At 44.7% G+C, this 23727-nt stretch overlaps 1 protein-coding gene across 3 annotated transcripts in view; it reads right to left on the bottom strand.

Moving 5' to 3' along the window:
- The window catches only part of SHISAL1 (shisa like 1), a 466569-nt gene extending 455008 nt beyond the window's left edge, over nucleotides 1–11561 (bottom strand). For all 3 annotated transcript variants that reach the window (XM_030215136.1, XM_030215135.1, XM_030215134.1), the window contains exon 1: nucleotides 11036–11561. The gene's annotated coding sequence lies outside the window, so the exon portion shown is untranslated. The remainder of the gene's footprint in view (nucleotides 1–11035) is intronic.
- Nucleotides 11562–23727: the final 12166 nt, after the last annotated feature.

Raw genomic sequence — 23727 nt, 5'->3', positions numbered from 1 at the left:
AAGTCTCGGCGGCCATTTTTAAAGCGCGAACCAGCAGGGGAGAGAGCGCTAGCGTGCCGGGCAGACAAAGGATTCGAAGATCAGGTCGGTGAGGGACGGATCCGGAGGGAGGGAGGAGAAGGAACGGGGAGAGGGCGGGGCGAAGGAAGAGCTGCCTGGTGCCGGCCCTGCGTTTCTCGCCCCCCCCCCAGTCTACGCCCATGGTTGAAACCTCTACCTCTTCAACCTTCCTAGAATGCTGATGGCAAAGCCACTCATCTTTAATCAATAACAGGGTCAATTACTAACAGTTAACATATGTTATCACAGTTACCACTGAAGTCTCTATAGGTTGTCCACAGTTCAGCATGGATCCCAGATCTGCACATAAACTAATTAGCCAACTGAATGCTATCAATAACTGGTGCTAACAAGCTCTTAACTGGCAGTAATTAGAACTATGCACGATCTGCCCTATGTCCTATTCTATAGCTTGCATGCCTAAATTTCATAGCACAAAACAAGGGGATGTGGCCATGGGAAGGGCGTGGGCAGGACAGGGGTGTTCCCAGAAATCAGGTGTGATCTTATAGAATACCTGCATTTGCGCAACTAATTGCCATCAGTTGGGCGCGAGCATCTACACCATCTTTTGGCTGATGTAAGTGTAGACACCCAGTTAGGCACAATATGAGTGCTAAGCTAGTATTCTATAAAGAACTGACAAGAGGAAGAGCTATTTTAGATCTAGTCCTTAGTGGAATGCAGAGAATAGTACAGGGCTAACAGTGTTGGGTGCACTGGGAAACAGTGATCATAGCATGATCAAATTTGAGCTGATATATGAATTGATGTCACTAAGGAAATCTACTGTAGCAGCATTTAATTTTCAAAAGGGCAACTACATTAAAATTACTACTACTACTACTTATCATTTCTATAGCGCTACTAGACGTACGCAGCGCTGTACACTTGAACATGAAGAGACAGTCCCTGCTCGACAGAGCTTACAATCTAATTAGGACAGACAAACACGACAAACAAGAGATAAGGGAATATTAAAATGTGGATGATAAAATAAGGGTTCTGAACAAGTGAATAAGGGTTAGGAGTTAAAAGCAGCATCAAAAAGGTGGCCAGAGATGGAGCTTGACGTACTGGCTCAGGAAGTCTATTCCAGGCATATGGTGCAGCAAGATAAAAGGAATGGAGTCTGGAGTTAGCGGTGCAGGAGAAGGGCGCAGATAAGAGAGATTTACCCAATGAACGGAGTTCCCGGGGAGGAATGTAGGGAGAGATGAGAGTGGAGAGGTACTGAGGAGCTGCAGAGTGAATGCACTTATAGGTCAATAAGAGGAGTTTGAACTGTATGCGGAAATGGATAGGAAGCCAGTGAAGTGACGAGGAGAGGGCTAATATGAGCATAACGACACTGGCGGAATATTAGTCGTGCAGCAGAATTTTGAACAGATTGAAGAGGAGAGAGATGGCTAAGTGGGAGACCTGTGAGAAGCAAGTTGCAATAGTCTAAGCGAGAGGTGATAAGAGTGTGGATGAGGGTTCTGGTAGTGTGCTCAGAAAGGAAAGGGTGAATTTTGCTGATATTATACAGAAAGAAACGACAGGTTTTAGCAGTCTGTTGAATATGTGCAGAGAAGGAGAGGGAGGAGTCGAAGATGACCCCAAGGTTACGAGCTGATGAGACAGGAAGGATGAGAGTGTTATCCACAGAAATAGCGAATGAGGGGAGGAGGAGAGGTTGGTTTAGGGGGAAAGATAAGAAGCTCAGTCTTGGTCATGTTTAGTTTCAGATGGCGGTGAGACATCCAGGCTGCAGTGTCAGACAGGCAGGCTGATACTTTGGCCTGGATTTCGGCTGAGATTTCTGGTGTGGAGAGGTAGATCTGGGAGTCATCAGCATAAAGATGATACTGAAAACCATGGGATGAGATCAGAGTACCAAGGGAAGAAGTATAGATGGAGAAAAGAAGAGGTCCCAGGACAGATCCCTGAGGTACACCAACTGACAGTGGGATAGAAGTAGAGGAGGATCCACTAGAGTATACACTAAAGGTATGCTGGGAGAGATAAGAAGAAAACCAGAAAAGAACAGAGCCCTGAAATCCAAGTGAGGACAGTGTATCAAGGAGTAGGCTGTGATCAAAAGTGTCAAAAGCAGCAGATAGATCGAGAAGGATGAGGATAGAATAGAGACCTTTGGATCTGGCCAGGAACAGATCATTGGAGACTTTAGCAAGCGCTGTTTCAGTTGAATGAAGGGGGCGAAAGCCAGATTGAAGTACATCAAGAATAGCTTGAGATGAAAGAAAGTCAAGGCAACGGCAGTGAACAGCATGTTCAAGTATCTTGGATAGGAAAGGGAGGAGGGAGATGGGGCGATAGTTGGAAGGACAGGTAGGGTCCAATAAAGGTTTTTAAAGGAGTGGATAAGTAAGGTGATACCTTCACTGATTTTAAAACATTTTTGATTAGCTTTCAGAGCCCAACACTTCCTTCCTCAGGTCAGGAGAGGATGCCATAACAGCATTATACTGACCTGGGGAAGGGGTTTTTGGCCTCTGAAAGCTAATTGAAAGGGTACTAGGCTATTAAATATTTTCTGAAATGGCTGCGGGTTTGAGGTGTGCCAAGGGGTGGAGACATGTAGAGTAGGTGGAGCCAATGCAAAATGGGGCAGGGCTGGGGCGTGTACTAAAATCTCCCTCTCAAAAATTGGGACCCCTTGGCAGCTGTAGCCTGTGACTAGTTTCTCTCTTCTCCTCAATCTCCCCGCCTCTTTCCTCCCAAGGTGGGCCCAATCCATTTCTGGCCAGTAGGAGAATAACACTGTTGTCTCCCTCTGGTAGTGATCAATCTCTCCTCCAGTCTATTTCCCACATCACAGATAATGAGAAGAAAGGGCAGTTATTGACAGACTCAGAAAAGCTTACTGGCTGGCAACAGCATGGGACAAGCATTGGTGAGAACTGCACAGCCAAATGGAGGAGTCAGGGCTGGTGGTGCTAAGCATTTTGGCAGGCTGAAAGCTTAGCTGAAATTGGGTGGCGGGGGGAAGAGGGGTTGGTGGTTGAGAGGCTAGGATATGGGAGGGCAGACTTATACGGGGTCTGTGCCAGAGCCGGTGACGGGAGGCGGGACTGGTGGTTGGGAGGCGGGAAATACTGCTGGACAGACTTATACGGTCTGTGCCCTGAAAAAGACAGGTACAAATCAAGGTAAGGTATACACATATGAGTTTAATCGTGGGCAGACTAGATGGACCGTGCAGGTCTTTTTCTGCCGTCATCTACTATGTTACTATGTTACTCCTTACCCTGTTCAGCCTGCTTGGCCCAATGATGCCATTCTGTCTCTGTTCTCTTATCCTCTGCTGGCCTGCACAGGCTAAGGGCACCAAATGTCAGAAAATGTTGCCATACAAAAGAAAAGCTCATGGATGACTGAAACAAAACACAACTACATTTTAAAAACAGCCCAGTTTGGCGGGAAAACCACAGACTTGGCAAAAGGGCCTACAAACAGTCTCAGGGAGGGTTTCCCCAAGGTTTTGTAAATAGTGATGCAGACCTTTGGTTACCAGGCAACCATGCAAGTGCCTGTGAGAGAACTGGAATGGAGGGAACACTTAGGAGACTTCCCTGCTCTTTGCTGCTCTTCCTATCTACAAAGAGGGAGAGGCACGGCCCTACTGCCAGGAAAGGTTGTGGTGTCAGAGGGAGTTATTTTTAATCCAAGACTGTGGGACTTCTGGGTTCTTTTTCTGGGAACAGGTGATTTGAGGATGGGGGCTGCCCATATTTTCAGTGTGTGTAGGATAGCACCAGGGAAGCTTTGAGTTTCAGAGAAGCTGCTGGAATGTCAGATTGGACAGGGTATTTCTGTCTCTTTCTGAGTGGGCAACTTCCAGAGTCCTGCAAAAGTAGTGCAGTGAAAGTTGGGGGTAGGGGCAGAGAGGGGGTTGATCACAAAGGAAGGCTCTTCCTAGGAAGTCAATTTGTCCACTGCCTAAGCCAGATTCAGGGAACTTTATTAGCATAGATAAATGACAGCGTACTATATAAAGGACAATAAATTGGGCCTTCCTCAAATGGCCTTGTGGCAGGATACATATGTTGCTGCTGTTTCTTATGTTTCCCCAATAGTGTACAGAATTTTACTACTAATTATTTTATTGGAAGTCTTTGATCTTTTTACTAGCTATAAAGGATCCCCATACCCATGAGCTGACCTTACCCTACAATTTACCAGATACGAAATAATGAAAACCACGGGGCCAAGAACTACCTTAGATAAGGTGCCCTGGAATTGGAGAATCCGCCTCATAAATAAAGAACCTCATCCTTAAGAAGGAGGAATATTGAAATTAGTTTGCTGTTGTAAGTAAATTTAGTGCAGAGAAATGGTTAAGTTTTAAATATAGACATCAGGATAAGATGATATGGTGAAAAAAAAAATCAACAGATATTTATGGATATAACTAAAAGTGTATTTAAATGAGATATTATGAAGATTTAAGTTTAAATTAACTATTTGAACTCTTCGAAACTGTTGAAAACACAAGGCAGAACATCTTTTATTTTAAGCATCAATCCCATTTCAAATAAATTCAGCTGGATTTTCACAATATGGGCCGGATTTGTAAATGGTTGTCTAAAATGTAGGCATATCAGAATAACGCGTGTAATGATATTCTATAAACTGCTTCAACAATAAGACACTGTTAACAGTAGCAGCACATAGGCCAGGGTAACAAGCGTACATTTAGGCACAGCCATTTATGCCACTGAAAACATGGTGTAAACACCCATGTCTAAATGTGTGAATTCCCCAAATTCTATAATGCACATAAATTTGATTGATGCCCCTGACATGCCTACACTCTTCCCACGGCCATGACCCCTTTTCAGTTACATGTGTTAGAATTTACATGCACCTCTTTTTAGAATACGCCTAAAAAGAACTGGGCGTGAATTCCAATTATTGCCAATTAGTAATGATAATCGGTTATCATCACTAATTGGCTCGTTATTCCATTGAGTAAAGCACGTAAATTGGCTGTGCATACAATTTAATGTGCGCTGCTTGCCATGCCTTATATATAATCTGGCCCTATATGTGTAAGTTCATTCTTTCTTACAGGTACTATAGACTTTAAGAACATTTACTCAGGAACTCTTGCACTTTACATAAGGCAAGTATGAATATAGCTAAAACCAATACTTCTTTCTATACTTGCTTTCTTTACAATATCATTAACCATTAAGAACTAATTCTCCTTCATTTGGCTTGCTTTTTACTTTAGGTGGCTTGGTCCACTAGTGAATGGACATGCCTCTCAGGTAAGTATAAATTCAATAAAATTCCACTTGACTTAACCCCTCCTCTTTTTTTTTTAGTGGATCAGAAAAATATTTAGAGTGTTCTTCCAGAAACAGTCCTTAAGTGTGATGTATGTGCAGTGTAGATGACGGCAGCACTTATCTGCTTCCAGCTCTCTTTACATTTTGTTTCTTCTCCTTTCTTGATTAACATTGGGGCCCTTCATCTCTTCCAAATGATGAAGAATCCAGCTGAGAACCTGTAACCATCTGCCTGTCTGTAATGCATGCACTGCCAATGTATTCAGGGCCGTGCCAACACAGTAAGCGCGGTAGCGCCGCAGGGGGGCGCCTGCCTTCAAAGGCGCGCGCCATCGAACTGTATTTTTTTTTTAAAACGTACTCATCCACTCCATCCCCGATTCCCCGGCGCTTTAAATTACCTCGCTCGCCTCCGACGTCTGCACAGCGTCAGTGAAAGCGCTGCCTGTCTGACGTCTCTCCACCGGCCTTCCTTCGCTCGTTTGTTCCCTGTGTCCCACCTCAAGGAAATGACATCAGAAGAAGGCGGGACACAGAGAGAAACGATACGAGCGAAGGGAAGGCTGGTGGGAGAGACGTCAGACAGGCAGCGCTTTCCACTGACGCTGCGCAGACGTCGGAGCCAGAGGCAGAGAGAGGTAAATTTAAAGCGCCGGGGAATCGGGGATGGAGCAGAGGAGGATCAGGCCAAACCAGCCATTTCTCCATCGTGGCCCCAGACGTGCCTTGGAACCATGCAGGTCCGGGGGGAGGGGGGGGAAACTGATAGTCTGCAGGGGCGCCAACTGATGGTCTGCAGGGGGCGCCAGAGACCCTAGGCCTGAATGTATTCCTATAGAAGTCTCAGGATACCTACACTCTGAGACAACCTGATTACCTGAAATAAGCCCATAATTCTTAATTCCCTCCCTAGAATTCCTTTTTGTACTTTACATTATCTCCCTCAACTATTCTAGTTTCTTCCAACTGGGCTGGATTTTTCCAGAAAGAAAGTATTTCCTCTTACAGGTTCACTCATAACACTCAATCAAAACTCTGAGCTGACCTCCTTTAAGAGGACTCCTTTTTACTCTGGCCAGGAAAATTTAGTTTTTACTGTTTTCCTTTTCCAATTAATCAAGCTTAGGTCAGATAAACTCTGGGCCAATGACAACGAAGACAATGCCTTAAATTTTACAGAACTCTTTTAAACTTGCTCTGTTTTTTCTCAGTTAACTACAAGTGCCATAAATTTCCCCTCTTTCCTCCGAGGTTAGAGTAGTCAGAAGCTGTATTAACTCAAAAGTTTTTAAAGTCCCTTTCCCTTTTAGAGTATTTTAAACAGACTGAGAAGTCAACATCCAAAAGCTTAGACCTGTGGTTCCCAAACTGGTCCTGGAGGCACCCCAGCCAGTCAGGTTTTCGGGATACCCACAATATTCATGAGAGAGATTTGCATGCACTGCCTCCACTGCATGCAAATCTCTCTCATGAATATTCATTGTAGATATCCTGAAAACCTGACTGGCAGGGATGTCTCCAGGACCAGATTTGGGAAACACTGGCTTAGACCCAGTCTAAGACAAAAAGAAAACAGCGGAGCTGGCTATATTTGCTTTATAATCCTGCCCAAATCCTTTTCAGGATTAATTACTAGGAATCACACACAGCTCTTCTTACAAAAACACTCAGCAATATTTTATAAAAAGCCCTTCAATGCCTTTACAGTGCAACAACCTTTAAATCACTTTCAAATATAAGAATCAGACTTCAGGAAAAGTTCCAAGATTTATACAGCTCTCAGTCTGTGGAACTTTCTGAAAAATCACTTTTCTTTGAGGCATTCAATGTAAGAAAAACATCTAGAGCAGTGATGGCGAACCTATGGCACGTGTGCCAGAGAGGGCACCACAGAGCCTTGGCATGCGCGCCATCGCTGGTCTGCCCACTCTCCCTCCCTCCCAGCACCAGGCCTGCCTCCCGCCCACCCTCCCTCCAACCAAACAAGCAACCATCAACCCGCCCGTCCTCCCTCCCTCCCAGCACCAGAAACCCCCCCCTTCTCCTCTTAATTTTAAAGCGTACCTCCTCGGAGTTCATTTAGGCGGCGTGCATCAGCAGCGAAGCACGTGTTCTTTGCTCGGCGCGCCTTCCCTTCTGTCCCTCAAGCTCGGGCGGGGACCCAGAGCTTGAGATACAGAAAGGAAGGCACGCCGAGCGAAGAACACGCGCTTCGCTGCCGCTTCCGACGCACACCGCCTGAATGAACTCCGAGGAGGTACACTTTTAAAATTTAAGAGGAGAAGGGGTGGGGGGTTTCCTGGTGCTGGGAGGGAGGAGGGAGGACGCCGGGGGCGTGTGGGCGGGTTGATGGTGCTGTTTGGTTGGAGGGAGGGCGGGCGGGAGGCAGGCCTGGTGCTGGGTGCTGCTGGGTGGGATGGGGCCTGATGTTGGAGCTGGGTGGGAGGGAACCCTGATGGTGGGTGCGGGGTGGGAGGGAAGCCTGATGGTGGGTGCTGGGAGGGAGGGGAAGGCCTGATGTTGGGTGCTGGGTGGGAGGGAGGCCTGATGGTGGGTGCTCAGTGGGAGGGAAGCTCTGATGGTGGGTGCTGGCTGGGTGGGAGGGAAGGCCTGGTGCTGGGTGCTGCCGGGTTGCTGGGAGGGAGGGCAGGGGGGAGAGGAGGGTGGCTGGACATTTGTGGCTGGAGGGAGAGGAGGGTTGCTGGACATTTGTGGCTGGAGGGGATAGGATGGTTGCGGGACATGGATGAGGGCAAGAAATGAAGAAGAAAGGAGGAAAGTAAAGAAATAAATGGAAAGGAATCCCTGGAAACGGAGTTAAGAGAACAGAGAGCAGCAGAATCAGCGACTAGAACCAATATGGATAGAAAAACAAATCACCAGACAACAAAGGGAGGAAAAATCATTTTATTTTCATTTTAGTGTTTGGAATATGTCGAATTTGAGAATTTACATCTGCTGTCTTATTTTGCACTGGGTATACTGGAGCTGTAACAGCTTACAGAAATGATTTATAATGGAAGAAAATCATGTTATTTTTTTCTCCTATACTAGTTATAATATTTTCAATGATGTCTGTTTATATGCGCCATGGCTGGGTAAGTGTGTGGCTATCATAGGGGTGGAGTCATATGTGGTGACCCCGGCCATAATGAGTACCGGCACTTTGCGATAATTCGATTTTGGGTTGCTGTTTGGGCACTCGGTCTCTGAAACGTTCGCCATCACTGATCTAGAGTGTTCTTCCAGAACAGTCCTCAAGTGAGACTTCTCTTAGAAAATTTGCAAGTCCCAGCTCAAATTTCCAGTTTTCTACATTAACTTCTGCTTTGAAAAATATTTCTTACACAAAACTAGTATCACTCCTCCCTTAATCTTACAGTTTTTCTCAAATCTTAACCAAGTATGACAATTTTTTTAAATATTTTCAATTCAAGTCTCACACACAAACGTCCCAGCTGCCTCTTTTCAGCCCAACCTTCTTTTCAGGGTTGCCAGATGGGCGGTTTTTCCCGCCCATTCTGCCACGGGAAACTTTTGCCCGCGGTGGGTTGCGGTTTTTGGGCTGGTTTTCTTTTTTCGGTGCGAGTTTTGGGCGGTTTTTTCGGCTGGCGGGGGGTGGGGCTAATGGTGACAGAGGCGGGGGTTTGTGATGTTTTGGGCGGGGTTTGTTGACGATGGTGGGGTGGGCAATGATGATGGGGGTGGGGCTGATGATGGCGGGGGTAGGGCTGATGATGGCGGGGGCAGGGTGATGACGGAAGGGGCGGGGCTGATGACGGAAGGGGCGGGGCTGATGACGGAAGGGGCGGGTGATGACATCGGGGGTGGGGTATGTGCGGGTTTTTGGGCGGGTTTTGAGCGGTTTGTGTGGGAATTTTTTTTTTAATATATGGCAACCCTGCTTCTTTTTCTGATCCCCAGAATCTTCCCCATAAAAAAACAGATCCCCCCCATGTGACCATTCCTGCTAACACTGAAACTGCAGCATAACTAAAACATACATAAAACTGAAGTTTTTATACTTAAATAAATTTTGCTTTTCACTTGTAGCCTCTGACATAATGTTGCTAGGAGGTTCTGAGGTGAATCACATAATAATCCCAACCTTTAAAGCTCAAATTCACTTTATATGGGAGATAGATATTTATCAGCTTGTTGAGCACAGACACAGCACCAAAAAGCAGAGGCGTAGTCAGTATTGCCAGGTAGTCGTGGAAAAACAAGTGCATTTTCCTTAAAAAAAAACAAGCGATATCAGTTCCACAAACAAGCCCCAAAATAAGCCCAATTTTTTTTATATACTGTGAAGTTTAATCATACGCTGTGGGGTGCAAGGGAAGGGGCTGCTCCCCCAGATTTTGAATAAAATGGTGCCTATACGGACCAATCCTTCATCTTCACAACACCTAATTTACAAAAGTTCTGCTCACAGCCTTCATGTAACACCTCTTCTGTCCTTAACACATGCATTGTTACTGGTCAGGGCCCTTCTTTTATTTTAAACATTATTTACAATAGATCAGGTGTCCCCGCTGGTGCCTGTGGACACCAATGCACAGGTGCAAATTTTCACGCCATTTTCGGACTCCTGCAGCCTCTCTGTAGGCTCCCTGCAACTCTTGCTATTGCACTGACCGTGCGACCACAGTGGCCATTACGTTTGCTGCCTCCTGGAGAGGTTTTTGACGACTCCCCCCCCAAAAAAAAAAAAAAAAAAAAAAAATTTTTAAAGTTTTAACTTCTGGTTACATATCGTGTGAATGAGGTGAAATATTCTGCTATGGTTTAACTATCTAATCCTGAGTTTTTTGCATGTCAGAACTCTCCCTCCCTCCCACTCGGTCTCACAGCAACATGAACACAACAGCAAAAAAGAAACTGTGATCCACGACCCGGTCTTCTAAACGGAAACTTACATTTTATTTGACACACTCACCTTCTCTTCCTGCTTTAATTTACAACAACACTATAAAAGATCGGCACTTTTTTTTAAGTTGACTAAATAATGTAAACCGTCCAGTCTCCTAATGAAAACTTGACTTAGCTAAATCGATCAGTCAGTATGAAAATAAGTTTTCACCTGGAAGACTGCAATAACATCAGATTGGGGATTTTTTTGAAAGCATCAGACGGCTTTGGTTTTAGAATAAAACTGTAGAAGAACAGAGAGAGCTGTTAAAGCAACACGGACAGAAACAGAATATACCCTGTTGGCTGTTTTAGGATTATACATACTGTTATTTCAGGCCCTGTGTATTGTTGAGCATGCGCAGGAGCCCTGGATTCCCCCCAAAGAGGGAGCTGGTCCGGACTCCAGCCCAAATTGGGTATGTAGAGCAAAGTTCTTTCACTATTAAGCTATTACCTCATTCCTGAATCGGACCTTGCTTTGACGTTAAAGTTCAGCGCTTATTAGGTTAATTTTCCCTCTTTGTTAGGTCACAGTGGGACGTGGCGCTGGAGCCTCACCCTTCTGAGTTTACACGAGAACTTTTCGCACGTTTAGATAGTAACATAAGGCGTTCTCCTATCAGCAAGCAGACCTAACTTGTCTGCTTTTTTTTTTTTTTTTTGTCGGTTTCCCCTTTTCCTTCCCCTGTCGAAAGCTTTTTTTTTTTGTTTTAAAAGGTCACACCTATGCCAGGGAAAAAAAAGCTCATGATACTACTCACCCGACAGCGGAGCAAAGACCTCTTCCAAGCACCGAACCAGTCAGCGACAACCATCACTCGCCAGTTCTGCTACTCCACAAGCAGCGCAACAAAATAATAATAAAATAAAGCAAGAAAACCCCGTCTTTCGCTCACTGAGCATGCAGGGATAGGTTTCCAATGGCTTCTTCCTTATCCTATATTGCCGTTTGCTATCGGTCGTTATTGTCACCCGTAGTTGGCAGTGCAAGCTGCAGTCGTGGAGGTAGCAGCACTGCACACATACACACACAGGAGCTGCTCCTGGAGTTAACTTCTTCCTACCATCAGAAAAGGAGTAGGATTGTTTGCTTTCTCTTTCCCTCTCCCCCTCTCTGGCCGTCACATTCTTTCCCCGTCCGGTAATGTTCCTCTTTTCTGTATCTCACTCCCACACTTTCTGCCCCTGTGTTTCCTCTCTGGTGTGTGTTCTCTCCTTGACTCGAGATCCGCTGGCTGTTCTCCTAGAGCTGAAGCAGAGAGAGGAGAGGTCAAACGTTTGCTGCCTTAATGAGGGATGTGCAGCTCCACAGGACACTGACAGCTCTGAAGGATCTGGGCAATTATTGAGCCTGTTTAGCTGCCACATTCTCATTCTCCCCCCCCCCCCCCCCCCCCCCCCCCCCCCAGCATTGAGTTCTTATCGAAGAGGGGGGAAGGGGCTCTAGGAGTCTGCCTCCTCAGTGTTTCGGGGTGGATCGTCATTGTGTCAGTGTGCGCTTAGCATCTAGCATCTATTTTTTTGTTGTTTGTTCCTGTGCACTTTTAGCTGATATATATATATATATATATATTTTTTTTTTTTTTTTTTTTTTTTTTTTTAAAGAAACATCTATTTGGCTGTGCAGTAGCACATTTCACCGAATTGATCAGTACCCGGAATCTATAGGATGAAAGAGCAGAGAAAACAGCATACGCTGAAATGTAGGGTTACAAGAAAACAATTCCTATCTTGATACTATAAAACTGGAAGCTTGTGGTTGAAAGCTGCTGTAATATCTTGTTGATACGATGTTGTTACTAGACAGAAAACACTCTTAAAATTAAACTGCCAATTAAAATAACAAACATACACTAATGAAAGTTAATTCCTCGATTCTGAGCTCGTATATAGTTGAAGAGAATAAATACACCGCCAAGCACTTTAATTGATTATTTTTCTGGGGGGAAAAAACCTCATTTCAAATGAAGACAATATACTCCGACTACATCGGTTCAGAGTTAGGAGGATGTCTACTTATATACAGTTTTGTCCGCCGGATTCTCGAATGCTTTGGTACAAGTTACTTTTCTGAGTATAGTTGGGCACTGTGGAACATTTAGGGCTACAGACTGGCACTGAATTGGTCAACATTGTTACTGGCTAAAAAAACAACAAAAACCGTGATGTGCAGTTTTTGTTACGTGCTTACCACATGATTATATTCCATAATTAGCTGTGATGAGCAAAAAATAAACAACCCCCTAATTTTGAAAAGCAATACCCATCTGATATCAGTGTTTCCCTAACAGCTTCCGGTTTTTTGCAACGATCTGGACCGATCACATAGCAGGAAAAAAAAAACACTGGTCGCTTTTCTATTTTTTGTACTTCTTTTTAGGTAGGGGCGTGGGGCGACTTTAATAAGTGAAATACATGGTACAATATATGTGGCAATGACCAGGCATGAAATCAGTGCTTAAACCGAGCACCGCACAAATAACGTTTGTTACGAGGATGTTAAAACACTCGAATCGTATCTCCTAGGAACAGAATGACGCAAGTGACTCGCTGTCGCTGGCGGTCAATACCCTGCCTTTGCATAGTAACCGCACGCTAATTTAACCTTTGCATTTATCCCAAATTAAAAGTTCTGAGGCTGCTGACGTTCATCGAAGCTATCAATAACGTCCAATAAAACATTAAATTACAGGCAAAAGGGTAAGGACGGGGTTGGGGGTGAGGATCGCTTTGTTTTCCTGCCCCATAGTAACACGTCCTACAGTATCAAAAAGCTACTGTAAAAAAAAAAAAAAGTAATACAGCATATTTAAGCAGGCAAACATTTTCTTTCTTCGGATTCAGTGAGAATAAAAAACAAAAGCCTTAGTAGCTAATTTAATCCTTTTCTAAAGACATAACGAATGCATTGTTATGAAGAGATAAAGACATGACGTCATTTATGAGCTCTTTTGTTCGGTGTTCGTTCGTAATCTGGGGGATTGAAAGAATTTTGATTTTATTTGATGACAGTACTATACTCTCTAGTTTCTGTTTATATATTGTGTCAGATATATTTCAGTAAACAAAGAGAGCCACCACCCAAATATTTTCCCTCTCTCTGATTTATATTTACAGTAGACGAGAGAGAGAGAGCTGAGACAAATATGATAACTCATATCTAGAGCCTGCACTCTAGTGCTCTGTGCTGTGTACCATTTTTCTGATAGTAAAAAAAAAAAAACTTCAAACATGTTTTTGTTCAGAATTAAGAAACAGAGGCATCAGTCAAATCTTTAATTGGATGTATTTTACTTTTAAAATGTGAAAATCCTTCAAAATCAGAGGATTTTACTTCCAGGGTGTTTGGTTTTCAAAGTGTAAGCCTTATATTTAGACGCAGAAAAACATGGTAGTACTTCTTATTTGGAGACATGGGATATCCACAATGAATATACATTGCTTCCACTGTATACAAATATGTCTCAGGCATATTCATTTGGATATCTTGAAAACCTAACTGGCTAGATGAATCTCAAGGAGAGGGCTGGGAAACACTAATCTATGACACCTTCACATATACTTCTACCCTTCTCTTAACAGACTATAGTCAAGCAGAATAGCATGCACATGGATAGAATAATGAATAATAATTTTAAAAATTCACCCCCTTTTCAGTGCATGGCCATGTGATGCTAAAGTCAAACCTGAGTGTGATAACCCTTTGTTGAATTACCTCATTATCAATGGCTATCTGACAATTCTGTTTAGAGAAAATATGACAAATAATTGTCATGTAATCTAATATCGGGGAGCAGCAGTAAAATGCTAACAATGACATCTGGGTTGCATATTTCCCATTTATTCATGCCTTTTAAGTTATACCTTCAAAATCTTGCACCTGTACATGGCCCGTGCCCAGCTGATCGTCACTGGTCCACCTTTGAGCCCAGTCTCCATGGAGAGGGTCTCTCTGGCCTTTCGCAAATTTTCTCGTACACACTGCAAACTGGATTGCTGCCCTAACTACCTGCTGCAATCGGTGCCGGAGTGTTTTGTTGAAGACTTTACATCCTATTTGAACTACATGCTACAGCACGGGCGCTTCCCCGTTGATCACGGCCATATTCCTCCTGACGCCTATCCTGAAGGACCCGAAATGTGAGCCTAGTATTAACAACTACCGTCCAGTCGCTACTATACCATTGCTCGTCAAAACTATGGAAAGCTTGGTGAATTCTCAGCTTGCTGATTATTTGGTCAAATTTTTGATTCTTCATGCCTCCCAGTCTGGATTCGACCTCACCACAGTACTGAGACGGTACTAGTTATTCTCCTGTCCAACTTTAGGAAAGAACTGTCTTTTGGAAAAAACATCCTACTTCTTCATTTCGATATGTCAAGTGCATTTGACATGGTTGACCACAATCTCCTCCTCATGTTTCTAGCTGAAATGGTGTTGGTAATACCGTCTTGGATTGGTTCCGGGAATTTCTGTCTTGCCGATCCTATCGGGTCAAAGTCCAGTCCTCTTTTTCACCTTCCTAGAAATCTTGCTGTGGGGTTCCTCAAGGCTCACCCCTCTCGCCTACCCTGTTCAACATCATGCTGACGCCTCTAGCAATGGCCCTTCACAACCGTGGCCTGAATCCGTACATTTATGCTGATGATGTGACCATCTACATCCCCCTTTCGGTCTTCCATAGCCAAAATCTCAGCGGTAATTCAAGACACCTCGCCATCATGGTCAATTGGGCTAACATGTTCAAGTTTTAAACTCAATCAGGATAAAACGCAGTGCCTCATCCTCTCCTCCCAGTTCAAGAAGTCTATACCGGTCACGGTTACTGCGCAAAACTTCTCCATTCCTGTCGCTGCAAGTTTGAAACTCCTAGGGGTCATTCTGGATCCCCACTTGACTCTGGATCTACAAGTCTCGTCCATTACGAAGCGACATGTTCCTGTCCATGAGGACCCAGGTGTATCAAGCAGTATCTGCCATTTGCCCCTCTTCAGGTCACTTATTCACTCCCTCGTTTTGAGCCATTTCGACTATTGCAATGGTATTTACACCGGTTGTAAAGAGCATGCCCTTAAAAACTCCACTGGCTCCCGATCAAGGAGCGGATTGAGTTCAAGTCTGTGCCCTTACACACAAGATTATATATGGGGACGCTCCTGCCTACATGTACAGCCTGGTCGACCTCCCACCCAGGAATGCCGTGCAGTCCTCCGCATCTACCTCAATCTCCACTTTCCTACTTGTAGGAACCTGCAATACAAGCTGCTCTTTGCCTCTTCATTTGCTCTCCAGTGTCCCCATTATTGGAATGCTCTCCATCATTGGTTGAAAGAGACCACTGATCACAGCCTATTCAAGAAATCCCTGAAGACCTACCTATGTGATCCTTCATTCTCCTCAGCAGCTTGATCCTTGCATCTCCGCATTTTTTTCCCTCTCTTCTCTTCTCTTCTCTTCAGCTTTGCACTACTGTTATTATGTTGTACTTTCTCCTGCATTGTATGCCGCATAGAGCCCGCCTTGGTGGGAATATGTGGGATATAAATGTTCACAATAAATAAATAAATACCTTATAATTTCATACATGACATAAAATTTAAAAACTCTCCACACATCAACAGTTACAAAATAAGGGGCCCTTTTACCAAAATGTGCCAGCATTTGCAGTTACCGTGGCTTTAACATGGGATTTTACCAAGTGGTAGCTGCAATTTTTATTTGGCATTTTTTGGGGGTGTTCCCACTATTTTTATTACAGGTGTGTATTAATGTTCCCATTAGCATGTGGTACCTGCTGAGAGTTAATGCGGTAAGTGGTCCTGTGTTAAATCTGCATTAGCTAATTAGCATGCAGTAAATGTTAATGCGCTAGCTGGTTAATGCTTCAGTGCCCACTCTCAGCCATGCCATGCCCCCCAAAGGGAAAAAAAATCTGAAAATGCAGTGAGGCACAAATTAACATGTGGAAACAGGCAAACTACCACAAAACCCCTTAATGTGGTTGTGCAGTAGCCTGTGTTTGTGTGTTAACTGTACGTTAAAGAGGCAATTCTATATAAGACTGTGCCAGGAACAATGAAGAGCCTTTTTGGCTTTTAAAGAATTAACCTGGCCAATAGGAGGGTGTCAGCCTCAGAGAAATGTGGTTGCCTTCTGATCAATGCCATTATTCTTACTGTCCCAGCCAGTGCCGTAGCGAGGGCGGCTGACACCCGGGGCAGTTCGCCGCTGCACCCCCCCCCGGGTGCAGCACGGCACACACCCCCTCGGTGCGCAAGCACCCCCCCCCCCGGAGCGCATTCTTACCAAAAAGGGTGGGTGGGAGGGCTGCTCCGCCCCGAGTGCACGTCGCAGGGAGCTGCGTCGGCTCCGCTGGTTCCCTGCTCTCACTGCCCTGGAACAGGAAGTAACCTGTTCCGGGGCAGAGAAAGCAGTGAACCAGCGGAGTCGACACCCCCCCCCCCCAGCGGCGTGCACCCAGGGCGGACCACCCCACCGCCCCCCCTTCCTACGACACCGGTCCCAGCACAGATGACAGCACATATTACACACCAATATCAGCACTGATGTAGGCACTGATTTCCACATGGAAACATTCACACAGAATATCAGTATGGATATTCTACACTCATTGATCTGCATGAGTGGAGGAGTGGCCTAGTGGTTAGAGCACCTGTCTTGCAATCCAGAGGCAAGGAGTTCAAATCCCACTACTGCTCCTTGTGATCTTGGGCAAGTCACTTAACATTCCATTGCTTCAGATACAAACTTAGATTGTGAGCCCTCCTGGGACAGAGAAATATCAAGAGTACCTTGAGCTACTACTGAAAAAGGTGTGAGCAAAATCTAAATAAATGTGAGGGTTTTGGATTTTTTTTTGCATGCACTAAGCGAGATTCTATAAACAACGCTCAAGTGTAAGCATCATAGAATCACACTCATTGATCTGCATGTGAGGGGGGTTTTTTTTGCACGCAAGTCAGCACTAAGCAAGATTCTATAAACAACACTCTGCTGTAAGCATCATTTATAGAATCACGCTTAGCACTAAAGATTTTGAGTGCCAATTTTTGAGCATCATTTTTACAGTATAGGCAGGTCTGGCCATCTTCTATAACATGGAGGCATCCTTCCCTAAGGAGGTAGGTTCAAGGCTCCTGATTGTATGTATCAGCTGTGATCTGAGCATAAGAGAGCACTATTTCCATGATAATTTTGTAGCAATGTCAATGGGTGGTGAAGTAATGCTAAGTAGGCTGGTGGGATTTGAATCAGCCATCCCTCAATATGAAGTCCATGGTTTTAAGCACTAGCCTAGTGCTTCCCCTCCATAGCACAATGTGCCAGGCATCTGCAGTGATCCATTAGGAGTACAGCATATTAATTTCAGAGTGTAAGATTACAATTGCCATATATGTTCTGACCTGGAAATAAGATCACTTGAACAGCAAGGTAGCATTGTGAAACATCCGTTTCACCCCTTGTCTCCTTACAAACTGAATATGTGAGGAAATGGGCCTATTACTTGCGGCATCACAAGGCAAAATAACTGGGGAGGGGGGAGACACCACCAGCTGCAGGCACAGGCAGTTGAGTAACTCTGCAGAATCAAATGTCCCTCTTCACTTCTCATTCTTCTCTGTGGCAGCCACTTGGGTGGAGGTAACCATCTGTAGTGTCACAAAGTATAGGTGGCAATGGTAACTTTGTAAGACTTTGCAAAAGACTGGGGAGAAAGGGGCGTTACAGATAATGGTTTGTCTGGAGAGGCACTGGTTGGAAGACCATCTAATAAAGTCAAAATTTTCACTGAAAAATAGCAAGAGAAGGTCTCTGTCGACAGTTCTAATGTAGAAGGACCTGGGCAACTAGATGTTAAATTCCAAGAAATAGAGTACAGTTCTTTAGTAGAATTAGGGGCCTTTTAAATTCGATTGACATAATAAAGCCTGTTAGCTTTCCTAAGGTGGTAATTGTAGTCTCGAGACCAAGATCTTTAAGTGTCAAGATCGAGATGGGATTTTGTTTTCCTCCAATGATGTTCTGCACTACGAAGCTGCTGCTTGAGCAGACAGAGACCATTATGCTAACATGGCTGTGATTGACAGATGGTGGTTGAAGATAAGTTCCGCAGCAGGGCAATTAAATATAAGGCCATAGGATAGTGTGCAGAAAGGAGGTTCGAACATCCAGAAGTAATTCTGAAGAATCCGTGGGGAGTTCAAGAATAGGAGGTGACAGAGAACGCAGGTTGACTTTGGATAGGCATCTACAGACTCTTGTAGAGGTTTGGGAGGCTGGGATAGTGGCCTTGATAACGGTAAAAGAGATTAGAAAGTAGTCGGACCACAGAACTTGGACCATAAGAGAAAATGAGGGAGTGAGGAATGATTCTGAGGGAGAAAGGGACCAGATCTAAAATGTGACCTCCCTGGTGCATTGGGGAGGTCACCCACTGTTTGAAGTCAAGATCAGACAAGAAAGAAAAAATCCCACCCAAGGTTGATTGGGACTGTCAACATGGAGATAAGGGCATTGGGGAAATGGCTAGATGCATCAGCAAGAGCCTGAAAACAGGACTCCCACTGAGCCTGGGACAAAGAAGGCGGGTAGTAAAAAAGAAGTAATAAGAATGGAGACTCTAACTTCCATGAGCTCTGCATAAAGCAGTGATGGTTGAAACTCCAAAATCTTAAGGCATGTGGAATAGAATATTTTCAGGCCCTTACCCTTCTTGGAAGATCTAGCAAGAGGAAAAACATCAAAGCCATTTCGGGAGAGATTCATGTAGATAACTTTCCTCCCCATTCCTTATCCAAATCTCAGTACAGCAAAGGATATCTAATCAGGAAGAGGTAATTAGGTCCTTAAGTAATCAGATTTTCAAGTGTAACGACCTTAGTTCAGTAAACCAATGGATAGGGGAAGATCTGTAGAGGAGTCAGTTGGACCGCTAGATGACCAAGGGGTAAAGGGGGACACTCAGGGAGACAAAGCCATAGCAGAGAGATTAAATTAATTCTTTGCTTCGGTCTTCACCAAGGAAGATTTGGGAGAAATACCGGTGCCAGAAATGGTATTCAAAGCTGATGAGTCAGAGAAACTGAATTAAATCTCTACAAACCTGGAGGATGTAATGGCACAATTTGACAAATTGAAGAGTAGGAATTCACCTGGACCGGATGGTATTCATCCCTGAGTACTGATAGAATTGAAAAATGAACTTGCAGAACTATTGTTAGTAATATGTAATTTATCTTTAAAATCAAGCATGGATTTTACCACAGTGGGTATAAAGACCCCAAGGCAACACATGCCATGTGGTGAGAGAAGTCTTACCACATGGCCATGCGATGGGCAGCTCTTACCCATTGAGGTGACGATAAGGGCCCCTGCGCTAACCCGGCGGTAACTTGGCTGTAGATCCGGGGAGTGAGTGCTTACATCACGGGAGGAAGGCGAGATGCTTGAAATGCACAACAGGAGATGTGAGAACAGAGAGAGGTGAAGTCCAAATCTACGGTGTAAGCCTGAAAGATACAAACGAGAGAGCACACTATACACGAGCATCCAATAGCAAAAGTAAAACACCAGAGAAAGTGAAAGTCTTCAATTTATACTAGCTGAAAGGGCTGCAGATTCCCACCTTTGTAGCTCATCCACCAGCTGTACCAGTCTCAAGAGGGGCTTATGATCTCTGAGGGAGAGGATAATGGCCTCTTGCATCATTCCCCTTCCTCCCTAACACAGAAAGCTGACTTTCTATCAGTTCCAAGGGCAGTTGCAGCTGCAGGTGCAGTAGTTAAATTGAGCAAGGAATTTGGGCACATGACCAAATATCTGTGCACAATTTTTAGTGTCATGTATAGCCATATAATTTTTAGCACCACTAGAACTGAAGCTGTGCTGGAGAGGATGGGGGTTAATGCTTGAGGCCATTGATCAGCAACAAAGGTCCACTGGAAGCTGGTCATGCCAGGCTCAAGCATGCTCTAGGGCACATCTTATTTGGTCTAGACATGCTGGGATCATGCGAGTGACATGTCCCAGGACCTTTAATCTGCCCCACATCCTGAGCCAGCTCCTGCTGTTCTTGGGGTAGCCTCCCTCCCCTCCTTCTGCCCTCAGTGATCCATCCCTCTTCTGTAACCCTTTTTGTTCTTTGTAAATAGTTGTATATATTATTTGTTTATTTGAGTATTTTAGAAATTTATGTGCATTTATTTTATATTTATTATTTGTCATAATTTATTTTTTATCACATTTGTTTTAATTGTAGACGAGTTGTTTGTTGATATGGATGTTCTGTTTTTTCATTTCAATGCCCATTGTTACTCCAATATCAATGTTCTAAGGTTACTATACTGATTTCCTGCCCACACTGAAGAGCAGGAGGGATGAGTCCTGCCACTATGCCCTGTCTGATGCATGTGTCACCTGCAGGGTTTCCAAGTATTCTCACATTAGCATCAGGCATGGCGTGAACCCCTATCATGTCACATCCACGTTTCCCTGGAAACAAGTACTCAAATGACCATGTCTTGTACCTATACTGGACCCAGAAGGTAGGTCAAAGGGCATACCCTACTAGGCTCACATGTACAGGTTCTCTATCAAATGCCTGAATGCACTGACAGCAACCTCAGAACAATCTACTCAAGACCTCTATGCCAAACCTTGCTACAGAGGTTTGTCACAGAGGTGTCTCACAGAACAGCTCCCACAGATGTATCTGTGGTACAAAGAAAAACATGCACTGATAGAAGCTGATACAGTGGGACTTATAAAGTCCCCACTTTTCAATGAAAGAACACAAGAGCACTGCATAGTTTTAAGTGGGCCACATCTCTGAGAAGCACCAGAGAAGTGCTGTGTTCAGTAGCAGCAGAATCCCACTGTATAGCATGGAAACACACTGTAAGCAAATTTGAGCTTTGTTTTTAGTGACTGCAAAAATCAGCACTGAATGCTACGCTTTAAACCGCGCTCCGAGTTGGGCACAGTTTATAAATTAGCATGTAAATCCGGGATCCACACCTTCCAAAAACCAGAATACCTTCCTCAGTTCTTCAGACCTGTACTTTTAATACTAGTGCTCCTGTGCTTTCAATCAGAAAAATCTCAAATTGTTCCTAAAAAATCTCTCATTTAGGGATTATACAAAATAGAAATCATTACACTCCTCTCCAAAGGACAACATTATGAAAAGTCTCTTAAAACGCTTCTCAAAAAATCTATATATCCATCTCTTTCTCTCATTCTCTCTTTATCTATGTGAGTGTGTGTGTGTGTTTGTGTATGTGTGTAAAGAGCAGCATCAAGTCCTGCAAGAATATGTAGGCTGCCAGCATCTGTACAGAGGGGGAGATTCTATATACGGCGCCTGTAAAATCCATGCAGAAATCTTATATTCTATAAGATTTAGGCGTGCTATATAGAATAGGCTTATTTGATATCCCAGCGCCCAAAACTATGCACATCCATTTACACCAACGAAAATATGGTGTAAATCCCTATGCGTAGATTCATGTGGACTGGGCCATATTCTATAATAACACTTGTGAATTTGTGAATGCTCGTGAAACGCCTGTTTCCCTACCTATAACCATGCTCCTTTGTGGATGTGTGCATTAGAAATTAGGCGCAACGAGTTACAGCATATGCTTAGCAAGTTAAGTGTGTAAATTCTAATTATTGCCAATTAGTGCTCATTTTTGTAAGTGCTGTTAATAATGCTGATTGGCTCGGTAAAGCCAATTAAGTTACGCACATTGTTATGGAATATGCTTGGATTTAGGCACAGAACACTAGCCTACTTATAATCGAAAGAGAAAAACGCCTATATTGCGACCCAAATCGGGAGATGGGCGTCTTTCTCCTGTGGGCGCCCAAATCGGTATAATTGAAAGCCGATTTTTGGCATTTCCAACTGCAATCCATCGCGGAAACAGGTAAAGTTGACGGGGCATGTCGGAGGCATGGTGAAGGCGGAACTGGGGCGTGGTTATCGGCCGAGGAGAGATGGGCGTCTTTAGCTGATAATCGATTTGGGTCACTTTTTTTGGACCCTTTTTTTTCACGAGCAGGTCCAAAAAAGTGCCCCAACTGACCAGATGACCACTGGAGGGAATCGGGGATGACCTCCCCGGACTCCCCCAGTGGTCACTAACCCCCTCGCACCAAAAAAAACCCCCACTTTAAAACTTTTTTTCCAGCCTGTTGCCAGCCTCAATGCCGTACCCACCTCCATGACAGCAGAATGTGTTCTATCCTGTTACAGCCTTTCCCTGGTTCTGATGTGGCTCTCGGGTGAGTGTGACACCTTTTCTGTTATGCGCACTGCAGAGTCACATCAGCAATGCATTGTGGTGGGTGTAGGGTATTGGGCTCTGTGATTCCACTAGCTTGTGGCAAATGCTGGTAGTTGGTAGGCTCTACTCCCATGGTGCTTTTCCCCCTGCTTACTGGGTCAGAGTGTGCCCTGTTTTGTTTCCAGTAGTCCATGAGGTAGTGGCCATTTTTGTAAGCCAGTTTTAGATCCCTTTCACGTGTTAGCCACGTTACAGAACTTTTCTTCCCTTGAATGTGGCTGAAAGAGGGCATTGTACACCATTCTGCCAGCTCTGACCTACTGCTCATCTCAGTACCAGGGAGACTCGTTGCCAGTGGGGCACAACCTTTGATCTGCAGTTAACTGTGAGTAAGCGTGCTTATTCCAATAAAGGACGTTTTCGTAGAGATTAGTCTTCAGGTGTCAACTGGTGTGCCAATGTTTTATAGCAGCAACAAGTCCTAGAGGCCTGCGTGTATGCAGGTCCCTGGAGCACTTTTAGTGGGTACAGCAGAGCACTTCAGCCAGGTGGACCCAGGCCCATCCCCCCTACCTGTAACACTTGTGCTGGTAAATGGGAGGCCTCCAAAACCCACTGGACCCACATGTAGGTGCCCCCTTCACCCCTAAGAGCTATGGTAGTGTTGTACATTTGTGGGTAGTGGGTTTTGGGGGAGGGGGGTTGGGTGCTCAGCACCTGTGGTAAGGGAGCTATGCATGTGGGAGCGTTGTCTGAAGTCCACCGCACTGACCTCTAGGGTGCCCAGTTGGTGTCCTGGCATGTCAGGGGGGCGAGTGTACTACGAATCGTGGCCCCTCCCACGACCAAATGGCTCGGATTAGGATGTTTTTGAGCTGGGCGTTTTTAGTTTCCATTATCGCTAAAAAAAACAAACACCCAGCTGAAAAACGTCCATTTCTTCGAAAATACGGTCTGTCCCGCCTCTTCACGTACCCATTTTCGGACATGGACGCCCATGGAGATAGGCGTTCACGTTCGATTATGCCCCTCTAGGTGCGATAAGTACATAAGTACATAAGTAATGCCATACTGGGAAAAGACCAAGGGTCCATCGAGCCCAGCATCTTGTCCACGACAGTGGCCAAGCCAGGCCAAGGGC

Source organism: Microcaecilia unicolor, chromosome 9 (genome assembly GCF_901765095.1).
Source record: "Microcaecilia unicolor chromosome 9, aMicUni1.1, whole genome shotgun sequence".
NCBI classification, from domain to species: domain Eukaryota; kingdom Metazoa; phylum Chordata; class Amphibia; order Gymnophiona; family Siphonopidae; genus Microcaecilia; species Microcaecilia unicolor.
Note: the sequence above shows the minus strand (reverse complement) of the source record. Positions and strands in the feature narration are given on the sequence as shown.